At 40.9% G+C, this 13,512-nt stretch overlaps 1 protein-coding gene across 4 annotated transcripts in view; it reads left to right on the top strand.

Annotated features, from left to right (window-relative positions):
- The window catches only part of GABRG3 (gamma-aminobutyric acid type A receptor subunit gamma3), a 282,385-nt gene that overhangs the window by 218,543 nt on the left and 50,330 nt on the right, over positions 1 to 13,512 (top strand). The gene's annotated exons all lie outside the window — the stretch shown is intronic.

The raw sequence follows: 13,512 nt of genomic DNA, 5'->3' as shown, positions 1-13,512 counted from the left end.
AGAGGCCAAGTTCTCAGGAAGTAGTAAGCACTCTTTTGAACTTGCATGTGTTAGTGACTGGGTGGGGGGAGGAGGTCTGACAACATCACACCCACTTGCCAAGTAACAGCATTTTTCAATGAGTATTTGGGTGGATAGCCTACTTCTAACAAGATGCGGTTGTTTACAGGTAACACATTCATTTTTTTCACAACAGATGGTGCTGTGTAAACAAAGTCGGTGATAGATATGGAGTTGCACCTTTGCTGCAGCAACTGATGGGTTGGGTATTGTGTGGCGCTGCAGGGCATTGAAACTATGATATAGTGCATTGAGCAGAACAGAAGAGGAGAGGTGGGGAGGGGGTGCTGAATTTTGGCCTCACAGAGGGCGATGCTGAAATGTGAAATACCCAAGTCCACCCCTGCTCTGGGCTTTAATAGCATGTGCTTTCCAGTTTTCCAGCAAAATAGTATTGCCTCATGTTTAAATGCATACCAAACATGGAAAGTGTTAGAATGTAAATTTATATAAGGGCAATTAACAGATGAAAATGTACAGTAACCTTTCTTGACGAATGTAATCTGCATTTTTTTATCACTCCCAACTTGTGCTTGTTTTCTTGTCACTATTATTGTATTGAATGCCCTTTCTTGACAATAAATTTACATGGCATTTGCCTGCCATTGTTTGGGGATTGCAGAGAAGAAATAATTGCCTGTGTAATTGAATTATTTGAATTGAAGGCGTAATTAATAAATTAAATAATGTTGAGGGTATTAATTCTTCACACCTTCCTGAGAATGTTCACAGAATGCATATTTAGTGTCAGCATTTAGTAGGCCTGTGTGTTCTGTTTTGGTGGATTTGAAATCCCGGGCCAAATGCAGCCTCTTCAAAAAGATTTGGGGCTCTTCTTCTGAGATGAATTCGTGCGTCTTCTGAGGCATCACAGACTGAACTGAATTGCTCCTGAAGTCTTGTGGCCACCCAGAACTTTGTAGAGGAATTCCCAGAGAACTTTAAAATGACTATATATCTTTAAGCTCTCCATATGAGGACCAGGGATGGAGGGGAAAGGGTGAGAAAGAAGAGGGAGGGTGCAGTTTTATGACTGACAGCTTTGGCTTCCAACTAAGGGATCACTTTAGCAGAGGTCATCCCTTTACTTCCAGTCAGAGTGCTTTAGGAAGGGATGCAGAAGAACTCAATTTATCAGTTGGTGTCAATTAAGTAGACAACACAAAGAAAAGCCTCAAGCTGATTTTCATTCAGTATGGCTCCCTAACCCCTGCCTCTATCCTTCTGAAATGTAGGTTACCGGTATTTAGCAGAAGTGGCTCACCCATCGAAGTGGAGCCACATTGTTAGGTCAACACAATGTAAATGCATCAGCAGGACCAATGGATTGCCATCACCAGTGTCCCTGCCATCTCATCTCTCCCCAATGGTAAACAGCAGTGGCAGAACTGCTGCTAATCTTGAATTGAGAATCTGCCCCACTTCTGTTATTTACCAAGGGTCACATCTAAGACATATGCTATTCTCATAGAAATGACCCCCAAAACCACGACGAGTAAGCAAACCTCTTTACTCCATACTATAAAGATTATGTGTTCTCATCCACAAAAACATTCACAGTGATCATTCTGAACCTTTTCCTGTTACTTTCCTAAGATCACCTCTACAATCTTTGCTGTTTTCAAATAAATTGCCCCTAAACCCACATGGGGAGTAAGCAAATCCCTTTCCACCAGAACTCTTAACAGTTCTCCTTGCACACACATATATCTATCTGTCTGAAATTTGGCAGGCTTCATCTTCTCAAAAAGCGCTTCTGTGCCAACAAATGTCATTCATTTTGTTATAAATTGTTATGGCTATTTGTTGTTCTCTCCACTACAGTAAAGTATCGGATTTTCCAAGGTGAAGTGAGGTTTTGAAAACCAATCTGAAGTGACTATTGCTGAGGTGGTCTTTTCTGAAGCAACCAACCTTCCAAAATCTTCAGCACATACTCCTAGTGATGGGTGAACTATCCCCATGACCCCCAGTTCAAGGTGGATTTCCTCAAACATAAGCTGGGTGATTTACAAAGGGGGGGGGGGGGAATCAATCAGAAATTAGCTTGCCATATTACCAAGGCAATCCAAATCCACTCTACCCATCACCCACCATCCTGAGTTCCCAAACTTCCTCTCCCTTATGTATACACTTACTACCGGTAAGTCCATTTCTCTTCCCTTACCCATCAAATCCCCAAACCCCTTCCCTTCAACCATGCTGGAAATTCAAATGCAAGCTAGAACGTATTTTGTGGAGAACCCAAGAGTCTGCTAAGTTTGTTCATCACATACTGTTGCTGAGCAACCCTAATGTATTTCAAAAAGGTTTGTGGAGAAGCAACTCATCATTGTTTAAGCTCTTTAGCCCTGATGATAATCCACAAAAATGATTTTGTCTCAGAAATGTGAGCTCTGCTGTTGCTGTATCACATTTGTTTCCTCATATATTTTGAAATTTCCTTCCCGTCATGATATATCATATCCCAATAAATCCCTAGCTGAATCCAGGTCTTAAATACATCATAAGGTTGAGCCCCCCCCCAAAAAAAAAACTCTTCCTGTTTTGTACATTCTAACCCAGTTGGTGGGGTTTTCCTCCTAGAGGTGTCTAGGTGGGAATGAACATGTTACCAGTTATGTAGTACAAAGAAATGGAATAAATTTGACTTCCCTGTTATCACTGATCCATTTTCTAAAAATTGTCTAGCTGAAATTGTCTTGGGGAGAAATCATTTAAAAAATAATAATGCACTGTTACATTTTCCTAAATTCAGCTACCGCCTAATTATCCATCCATCTCAGGTTACTGCTTTCATGCTAATGCCAGTTTTCTCAGGCAAGATATAGACAACTTTGATTTCCAATTTTAATTTTATGATCTCTGACGATGAAGAAACACAAAGAAACAAAAACACAGAGCTTTCATTTATAAAGCAACAGAGAACTTCCGGGGACAGTCTCGTTCCATTTGAAGTCTTTCTCTCTCTCTCTCTCTCTCCACTTGAATTAACATGAACTCTGAAATGTAATTTTGAAAGAAAAGCTAATGAGGATATGTTTGTGTTTCTGCTAATTCTTCTTAATTGCCCACATTTTTTCCTGCAACAGGTATCATCTTTAAAAGCAAATACAAAAATGCAGTTTCTTCAAGCAGTATATGGAAGAATGGAATATTCTGGGAGTTGTAGTCTTTCAAACAGAGCTTTGCAAGTATATACCTGTATTGGAACACTACAGCTCCAGGAGCTTCCTAGTGTCACAGGCCGTGAAACCAACTCCATCGTGAATAGAGTAGGGGGGAATTTGAGGACAACCAGCACAGTAAATCATGAACACATCTGAATGTTGGGAGTAAGTGAGAACTGGAATGTACAGTCAGTGGTGTACCATGCTTTGTGGGAACAAAGCAGAGTTTATGCTGGCCTTCCTGGTTCTTTTGCCATTTGGCTGAATGTCTACAGCTCAGCCTCAGAGCAAGGCAGAGGGGGCTTTTAAAAATGTGCATGCATTTGAATTAATTAAGATATGCAAATGAGTGCTGACTGCCTGGTTTCATTTCTTTTGAGTGAGGTGATAATTGTAAGATGGAGGGGGCAAACACTTGCTAAACCATTCAACTCAGAGTATTTCCATTAGGCCTCTGTACAAATACGCTCCAGAGTTCCCCCAGCCGTTTGTCTGTTGGCTTTCTTCACAAAATGGCAGGAGACTTACGATATCCTTTCCTCTGTAACAGTTAATACATTCAATCTTAAAACTTGGAACTTCTGAATGTCTGTATAATGTGGATTGAGCAACTGGATTTAGAAATATGCCATGCACACAAAATGATTCTCTTGAGCTGGGAAGGCAGAACTGAACAACTCATTCCTCTTATAAGCACGGCTGGTCTCCCAGATATGACAAGGATATCATTCATTTGGAAAATAGACTTCATTTTTGAGAAATGCCAAAGTGCAGCAAAATATGGACTTAGAGTTCTGAACAGTGTGTTTCTTTGTGAGCTTTGCATTTTACGTCTCAAACTGCTATCGTATGATAAGCAGGGTTAAGAGTGATATATCATAGCCAAAAAGGTTTCAGCTCCCATCAAGTTCCATTGGCCATAGCACCTGGAACTGATGAAGAAGAAGCTCAGAGATCCATGGGCACAGAATCAGGCCCCAATTGGCCATTCTTATGGACTGCTATTCCTATTCATCAGTTAATAAAATCAAGCTATCAGGTTATAGTTGGGTGGCAAACCTAGAGTCATTCCACAGATGATTTATATACCACATATTTCGAATCAGTGCTTTTTTCTTTTTCTTTAAAAAAAATGTTTAGGAGTATTCTCATTCTGACTCAAGAAAATCACAATTTTATAGTTCAAATCAGGGAAAATAAATACAGTAAATGGACAAAAGTACAAAGATTCACAAAATGTTTAGGGGTATGCATACCCCTGTGTACCCCCAGAAAAAGCACTGCTTTGAATAAATACATTGCAAACCAGAGGGTGGTCAAAATATAGTGAGGTTCATTCTTGGGAAAATCCAAGAATTTGTATGCTTTCCATGTGCTTACTCATTGTGAAACATGTCTGTCTGATGCTCACATGGAGCTGATTTCCACCACATAAAACATCTCAGGTATCAGTACTTGGCTTGGTCTAATGGAGCTGGGAAAGAACTGAATTACCCCCCCCCCCCCAAAAAAAGAATGTTCCTCTGGAAGAACAGACCCGGTTCACTTGAGGTTGAGTAGGTATGCTTAAACATATACCAGTACATTAGGCAACGTCTAGCTCTGTGTTCAACCATTTTTGCCCTACACGCATGATGAATAAGCTCCATTACTACAGCACTTACATAGCAAAGGAAAGCTGTATTTACCATTAATATTCTGTTGAACTAGGAAACGTCAGTTTATGTTTGAAATGTGGCATGCTAGGTTTCAAGTAAACAGAGAGAGAAACTATAATGTGCTCACACAAACTGCATTTGGACTCTACATTTTTGAAGCGCTAGAAACAATATAGCAGCCTACATTTGAAGCTATGTTTCTGATAATTTCCAGGTGTGTGTGTGTGTGTGTGTGTTTGTAACCTATTGTTTTTTGGATAAGGTGTTGGAAAACAAATTGTGGTGACTGAGATCCATAGAAAGGGCCTTAGCTTGGCAGCAAAGCATCTTCTTTGGTTTCAGCTGGTCCCAGGCTCAATCCCTGCCATACACAGGCACATGAGGGAGAAGCCCCCATCTGAAACCCCAGAGAATCACTGCTCCCCATCACTGGAGACAATGCTAAGCTAGATGTATGTACAGTTTGATTCAGTTTAAGGCAGCATCCTGCATTGTGTGTTTGGAATCAGAGCTCTTTCACATAACGCAATAGGGAGGATTTACTAGTGTGGGTAAGGAAACGACATTGGAAACTGCTGTCAAAAAAAGGCTGTGCTAATGAATGTAAGAACTTAAGAAAATAGTCTTGGCTGGGGAGTGATGACACCATCAACAAATATGGAATTTAACTGACTCCCCGTCCCGGGACTGGCGTGATATTTCTTAAATAACACCTAAAAGCTGAAGACCCTCTTGTAAATTAAAGCCGAAAACTAAAAAAGGAATGCTAACTGCCTCATCTCTAACAAAAAAACAAACTGAAATTTACATGATTATTTCAGAGAGGGAGCACTGCAATTTTCTGAGTGGTGTAACAATTGATCCCTCATCACAGGTGTTATAAGAAAAAACTGCTCGACCTGGCTCACCAAACCATTACAAGAAAAAACTGCTCCTTTTTCCCTTATGTAGGTTCTCTATCGGGAGGGGAAAATAACAGAGGGCAACCATAGAATATTGAGAAGCAAAGCAACTAGTAAGCATGATCTTTATTAAAGTGTTGCAACAGGGTCTCCCGCTCACCCCACGCAGGCAGGTAGGAGAGGAACCTAGAACATTGGTGTGCAAGCTCTTACATAGACTTTTGATATTGCCTATTTTGTAGCTCGAGGACCCCCCCCCCCCAAAAAAAAAAAAACACCATACATACATCACAGAAAGAGGTGGTCCGCAGCAGAAATTTGAGTGTTTTGCTTCTCTCCTGTCTGCCACAATACCTGATAATGCATTATCTGATTGCCTTTTCTGGGTAGTCTGGCCATTCCCTTGAGATGGTATATAGTTCCTGAATCTCTTAGGCATATTGATAGTGTGCTCAGCTTAACAGATACTTGCCAGACTGTATTTGCAGGGAGGTGTAAGCCCCTACAGTCCAAAGACAATTGGAAAGCTTTTCCCATTTCCTTCCTCTTTGCAGAGAAATATTTGAGGTCAAATTGGGAGAGTCAAGATGGCTTCAGGATTGTTCTCCTGTACTATTTCAGATAAAGGTAAAGGGACCCCTGACCATTACGTCCAGTCGTGGCTGACTCTGCGGTTGCAGCGCTCATCTCGCATTACTGGCCGAGGGAGCCTGTGTACAGCTTCTGGGTCATGTGGCCAACATGACTAAGCTGCTTCTGGCGAACCAGAGCAGCGCACAGAAACACTGTTTACCTTCCCGCTGGAGTGGTACCTATTTATCTACTTGCATTTTGATGTGCTTTCGAACTGCTAGGTGGGCAGGAGCTGGGACCGAGCAACGGAAGCTCACCCCATCATGGGGATTTGAACTGCCGACCTTCTGATCAGCAAGCCCTAGGTTCTGTGGTTTAACCCACAGCACCACCCGCGTCCCACTATTTCAGATACGTGGTTCATATACTTATGTATGTGTTTGCCTTGTACATTTATGAACATTTATTGTTTATATATAAGACCTTAGAATTCCTATAACATAGGGAAATCTAGGAACTGTAGGGGCAGGGCTTTTTTTCAGCCAGAACTAACCAGAACTCATCTTCAGCACCGCACCTCTCAGGTGGGCACCATTGCCAATATAAGAGAACAAGGGAGGCACTCATAGTGAGTTCCGGCACCTCCTTTTCTAGAAAAATAGCAAGGTGTAGGGGAATAGGCGTCTCCAAACAATTTTCAACACCCTTCACAAACTACAGTCTCCAAAATGACTATTTAAAGTGATATTATGGTGTTTTAAACGTATGATGTTGCCTCAGTTTCAGTAAACATATGAGAGAATACCCTGAAACTCATATAGACATGGCATCTTACCCCTAACAAATTAAATTATACTAGCAACACTTTAAACAAAAAGTGATACAGGGGATGTGATACATTGGGGACATTTGCCACACCCCTCCACCACCATGTTGCGAGTGCGTAACTATAAATCATTCTCGACATGAGGTATTTTGTGAAAGTGATAACAGGTCGGCAAATGCAATAAATTCCACAACTGGCTTTATTATCAATTTTTGATGGTTCAAATTCTATCTTGCATTCCAAGGATTAAATAACATTTCTGATGGTGGTTGCTTGGCAGTTGAAAGGTAAGCGTGGGGGGGGGGGATAGAATAGAATAGGCTTAAGTTTAAATAGATGGTATGTAAAGGTTTGGTAGCTTTCTTTAGCTTTTAGCTTTTTAACAGGACAAGTGAAGGAGACGCGGAGACACAAGGACACCTTTGGCATAACTGTCTCTGTTTCCTTGGCCATATCAATAGGTCACAACACCAACATAAACCGCCATCTGCACATGGTGATTTATTGAAAGACAGTTTGGCTTAGACTTGGGGACAGTATGGCAAATGTAACTGTGAACGGATGTGCTGAGATATTATGTTGCTTTACACCTATCTCTGTATATATGTAGTAGGGGAAATAAAAATAAAAATATTCTAAAAAGGAGACCCTTGCTGGAACAGAAGATCCATCTAGTCTTGTGTTCTGTTCCCCACATTAGAATCCTCCAACTCAGGCTGTTAATACACATACACATGTGCACATACACATTTTGCCTAATATTTCTGATCCCACAAGAGTTAGGAACTTGGATGTTTGTGGGTTTGTTTGAAATTAAAGCAGGGGTTACAGGGCACATAATGGTGCAGATAGTCACTAGTTTGTTGTTGTTGTTCAGTCGTGTCCGACTCTTCGTGACCCCATGGACCAGAGCACATGAGGCACGCCTATCTTTCACTGCCTCCCGCAGTTTGGCAAAACTCATGCTAGTCGCTTCGAGAACACTGTCCAATCATCTCATCCTCTGTCGTCCCCTTCTCCTTGTGCCCTCCATCTTTCCCAACATCAGGGTCTTTTCCAGGGAGTCTTCTCTTCTCATGAGGTGGCCAAAGTACTGGAGCCTCAACTTCAGGATCTGCCCTTCTAGTGAGCACTCAGGGCTGATTTCTTTAAGGATGGATAAGTTTGATCTTTTTGCAGTCCATGGGACTCTCAAGAGTCTCCTCCAACACCATAATTCAAAAGCATCAATTCTTCGACGATCAGTCTTCTTTATGGTCCAGCTCTCACTTCCATACATTACTACTGGGAAAACCATAGCTTTAACTATACGGACCTTTGTCGGCAAGGTGATGTCTCTGCTTTCTAAGATGCTGTCTAGGTTTGTCATTGCTTTCCTCCCAAGAAGCAGGCATCTTTTAATTTCGCTGATTCAGATTAGACCTGTTAAGTGGTCTGATAAGGATAGAATCCAGCTTGAAGCTGGCTAACTGCTATACTCCCAATGACTGGCAAAGGCATTTTTCTTTGCAGTAAAAAAACAAACAAAAAAACCCCCCTCCAATTCTGCAGTCCTACAAAAAAGATTTCCTCTCTCCCAGAAGAAAAAAGATGAACACAGACAGCAAATTCCAAGGTGTGTGAAACAGAAAGGAATTGCTTCTTGTCCTTTATCAATGACTTGTGAATTAAAGGCAGGGAAAGTTAGTGATGCTTAAAAAAGAAAAGAAAAGAAAGTTTTGAAGAATGGTAGGAAAATAAATAAATAAGCCGGGGTGGGGAGGTGGGGGTGGATTCAGAAGAACACAATCCATAATTTTGCTTGGCAGGCCATGTTTCCGCTCCATCAGATGGCAAAACAAAGGCCTCCCACTTTAGCGAGATGATTTCTATACAGTACAGCCAAATATGGCAATTGCTAGGTCAGGTCAGCCTATTTAAGTGGCCTGCATCCAGCACTTCTCAAAACCTTATAATTCCAGGAAGGTCATGTAGGTAATAAAAAGTTAGCTGTCCACAGAAGAAATTGCTTTCTATGCATTCAGAGTCAAATTGCCACTATGGGGGGTTATTGGGTTGCTGATTTTATTTTGATTATATATTTTGTGGTTTTATATTTTGATTTTGTTCTGTGAACCACCCTGAGACCTCTGGGTAGAGGGCAGTTGTTTATTATTATTATTATTATTATTATTATTATTATTATTATTATTATTACTCTAACCAGAAAGCTTGCCCATTATTCCTAAGATTTTTAATTCAGTCCCTCTTATTTATAAAATTTCTGAAATAATAATTCCAACAGACCAGCTGCGTGGGAAGCAGTTTGTTTTTGCTGTGTCCTTTCTGCTGTGTTGCTTGGAACTGCTCTTTCACATGACAGCATAGCAAAATTGCACCTTGGAAGGAGGGTGGTCTAGTTGCCACCCCCCAAAGTATATGTGCTCTGCCACTTGGCTAAGAAAAGATTAATTTCAAGAGAATGAGACTTCGTTATTAGAGGATTAGGAAATGTCTTGACATTTTAAAGCTGCAGAGGATATTTTACGGTGGCAATTTTGCAATGAAGCACAGTTTGAAAAGTTTTTAGATATACTTTGATACACCTTTTTGTACTTACGACGGTGGTTGTGGTGGCGATTTTGGCTCAGAACAGAAACAGTTTCGTTTACTAATGCAGATTTGAAAGGCTCTTCCTAATGCTAGAGAAATGCTGGAGAGCTAGCGTGGTGTAGTGGTTAAGAGCGGTGGACTCGTAATCTGGTGAACCGGGTTCGCGTCCCTGCTCCTTCACATGCAGCTGCTGGGTGAACTTGGGCTAGTCACACTTCTTTGAAGTCTCTCAGCCCCACTCACCTCACAGAGTGTTTGTTGTGGGGGAGGAAGGGAAAGGAGATTGTTAGCTGCTTTGAGACTCCTTAGGGTAGTGATAAAGCAGGATATCAAATCCAAACTCCTCCTCCTCCTCCTCCTCCTCCTCCTCCTCCTCCTCCTCCTCTTCTTCTTCTTCTTCTTCTTCTTCTTCTTCTTCTTCTTCTTCTTCTTCTTCTTCTTCTTTGCTTTTGAGGCACTTGTATATAAATATTCACAGAAGTGATTTTTCACATGAAAAGGAATTCATGTGGGGAAAACATTACACCTGACTTGAGTCTGCCTTGCAGGACTTCTAAAGTTATATATGTTAGGAGTGTTCATACACGGAATTCAGGGAATGTGCAATCTCTGAACCTGTATACACAGATAGTTGAGGTGTACAAATCAACAAGTGTATACTATTTCATAAAAAAGACTTGTCCATGTGTCAAATAGGGATGTCAGAGAATTCTGACAGGAATGGAAATGGGAGCAGAATTTGCAGCTGTTCTCTTATTTGTCTCATGTTTGGAATGGAGATCAATCTATCCAATGAAATGGGGATTCACTCACATTGTTTTCAGCCTGCAAATGAATGCAAAACGTTTTATTGTATCTCAACCCTATTTGGAGTAAATCACCCCTTTTTCAGGACCTTTGAACAAAAACAATGGACATAATTAATCCAATTATTCTTTACAATACGGCATAAGTCACAAAAAATAAATTCAATCATATCATACTTAAGAATTTCAAACTCAATGGCAAATGTGGGGCTATATCAAGTATGGTTGTCGGTTGCTAAATGTGTCATATGTTAGACTTGCTATGTGGTGCTTTAAGAGCAGGTTTGTTTATTTATTATTTCCATTTGTAGGTTGCTTTTCCATATAAATATGTTTAAAATGGCTCACGACACAACAGAAAATGCAAATCAATACATCATGATAACAGCGCTCAAATGCTAGATCACTTTCAAACATAATACGACAATTCAAAGAATTCCATTGAATAATATAAACTGTAGGAAAAGTTAAATTATTATAAAATAAACCATAAGTAAAGTGTAGCAATATCAATCAAATATAGTAAGCATACGATAAAGTTGCATTCCCATTGAAGATAAATGGCTGTATATTGTTTAGAGAAATCAAGGTTTTAAAGCAGGCATAGGCAAACTCCAGCCCTCCAGATGTTTGGGACTACAATTCCCATCATCCCTAGCTAACAGGACCAGTGGTCAGGGATGATGGGACTTGTAGTCCCAAACATCTGGAGGGCCGGAGTTTGCCTATGCTTGCTTTAAAACCTTCATGGTGAAGTGAGTTCCAAGCAAGTTTTGTATCTCTTTCCTGCCTCTTTACTGGTCTGTTTCTGGATGGAAAAGCACCTTGGAACCTTCACCATGGCACTAGAAAGGTGGGCTATAAAACTTTATTTAAATTAAAAAAGTCATCACGCATGGAAACTTGTTTCCATATACTGGATTTATTGGAAGGGCATAGTATTAGAAACTATCTCTGTTCTAGATAAAAGGTCATTTGAGCTCTATGGCAATATGAAGAAATAATAGAAAGAATGCACAATTAATGCCACATTTTGAAAGCCACCCAACTGTGAGCTATGGAACTTCTTATGGAAGTAAGTCCCATTGTACGCATTGGGATGTACATGTACATTGTACATTCAAGTAAACATGCATATTATTTGGGTACCAGAAGACTTGGGCAGTTTATGAGTAACTTACTATTTCTCCTTACACCAGGCAGCTCCTAACAGATTTACATGGGTGATGCACTGGTACCTATTTTGCAGTTGTCTATGCGAGATGAGCGCCGCAGCCCCAGAGCCAGACACGACTGGACCTAATGGTCAGGGGTCCCTTTACCTTTTAAAGTGATAACGAGCATGTGCTTTTTCTTTAATTTGGTGAACTCTTATCTCAGGTCTGAGGCTTAGCCAGCTTTAAAAATCATTGGCTTTGTACCATCTGCAGAAGCAGCAGCATTAGTCTCTCTTATCAAATAGTGAGTGTCAGAAGCAATCAGAGTCTTCTCATTTCTAAAATTCCCAGCCTCTTAGATTAGATCTCAGCCGGTCTCACTGTCCTCCTAAAACCAAAGCAAGTCCTGGTTTGTAGACAAGCTGTGCAAATATACATGCATATTCCCTTCCTAGTCATAAGATGAAGCAAGAGAAGCGGTGTAACAGATTCTTAAACACACATATTCATGCCATCCAGGAACTACTTTTTGAATCACAGCAATGAGTCCCTGGATTCCTTTACCAGAATACCCATCGCATAGGGATGGCGAGACCGTTCTGCCACTCCTATCACCTGAACCAGAGCCTATCCGCAACCTTACAAGTTGTGACAATTTGCTACGCGGCAGGCGAAACCCAAGTGGCAACAGCCAATCAGCCAAGTGAAGAAAATTCCTGCCGTGCCCCTGTCCCAACGACAGATGACACACAACGGCATAGCAAGGTCAAGCGCAAGCCCTAAATATAGGGAGAGGTGGGCTGGTGTTCCAATGCACTAGCCCCAAAAGGAAGCTCATGCGCACATGCATGGGCATAAATAGGTCCCTCAATGTCCTTTCTGTTGCGTCCCATTGGTCAGATTGCTCCCAGCAACAAGGGACCCACCAATAGGGTGTTGTGGCTATCCAGACAAACCCCACCCACAACACTGGGTCTGATTGCCAGGTCACATCGCAACACGTGCCCTCTTTGAGGGAGGACCCGATATATCTGACGAGACCCGATATATCTGACGAGACAATTTAAGCCATGTGTGTGTGTGACAATTTTGGCATTTGGCTATCTAGCTATAGTGGGTGTTAATACTCTTCTAAAGTCATTTTCGGTCAATAAATTACTTGCAACAAACCTTCCAAGAACATTTATTAAGGTGGATTAAATTCCACACAGCCATGTATTAAGAGCGGAGATAGTGACTAGCATCAACACTGTCTCCATTATACTGCCTTTCTCAAAAATATATCTCACATCTTTGTCTGTAAAGGAGTCATTGATCTTGAAATTTATTTTTGAACTTGCAATGTGACTGTAACCTCAATTTTGTTGCAGCACATTTCTCCGGCAATGAATTCCCTGCTGTCTTAAATGGATGTCTGACAGTAACACCAAGGCCACCTTTCTTAAAATGTTCTTGATTAATCAAGCTGGTTTTCACACCTCTTTGCAGGGTTATTAACATCCACACTCTTAATTTTATTAAGGCCATTTTTAAAACTATCACTTTAAAATAATAATAATGTACATAGAATTTTCCATCAGCTGCCAGGGTTCCAAAATAAAGCTACCTCAAAACATCAGAGTTGCACAGTGAGACTCATATCACACCTATGAGTGAGAATGATGTTCCCCCAGAGGTCTTCTGGCTGGTCAAGTCACCATTTCTCTCCTGTCCTTTCATAAAATGTTTCATGGTCAGGGGATGGAAATATAAGCCTGCTAGGGATCAG

This window comes from Lacerta agilis, chromosome 4 (genome assembly GCF_009819535.1).
Source record: "Lacerta agilis isolate rLacAgi1 chromosome 4, rLacAgi1.pri, whole genome shotgun sequence".
NCBI classification, from domain to species: Eukaryota; Metazoa; Chordata; class Lepidosauria; order Squamata; family Lacertidae; genus Lacerta; species Lacerta agilis.
This window is presented reverse-complemented; position numbering and strand designations above follow the sequence as displayed.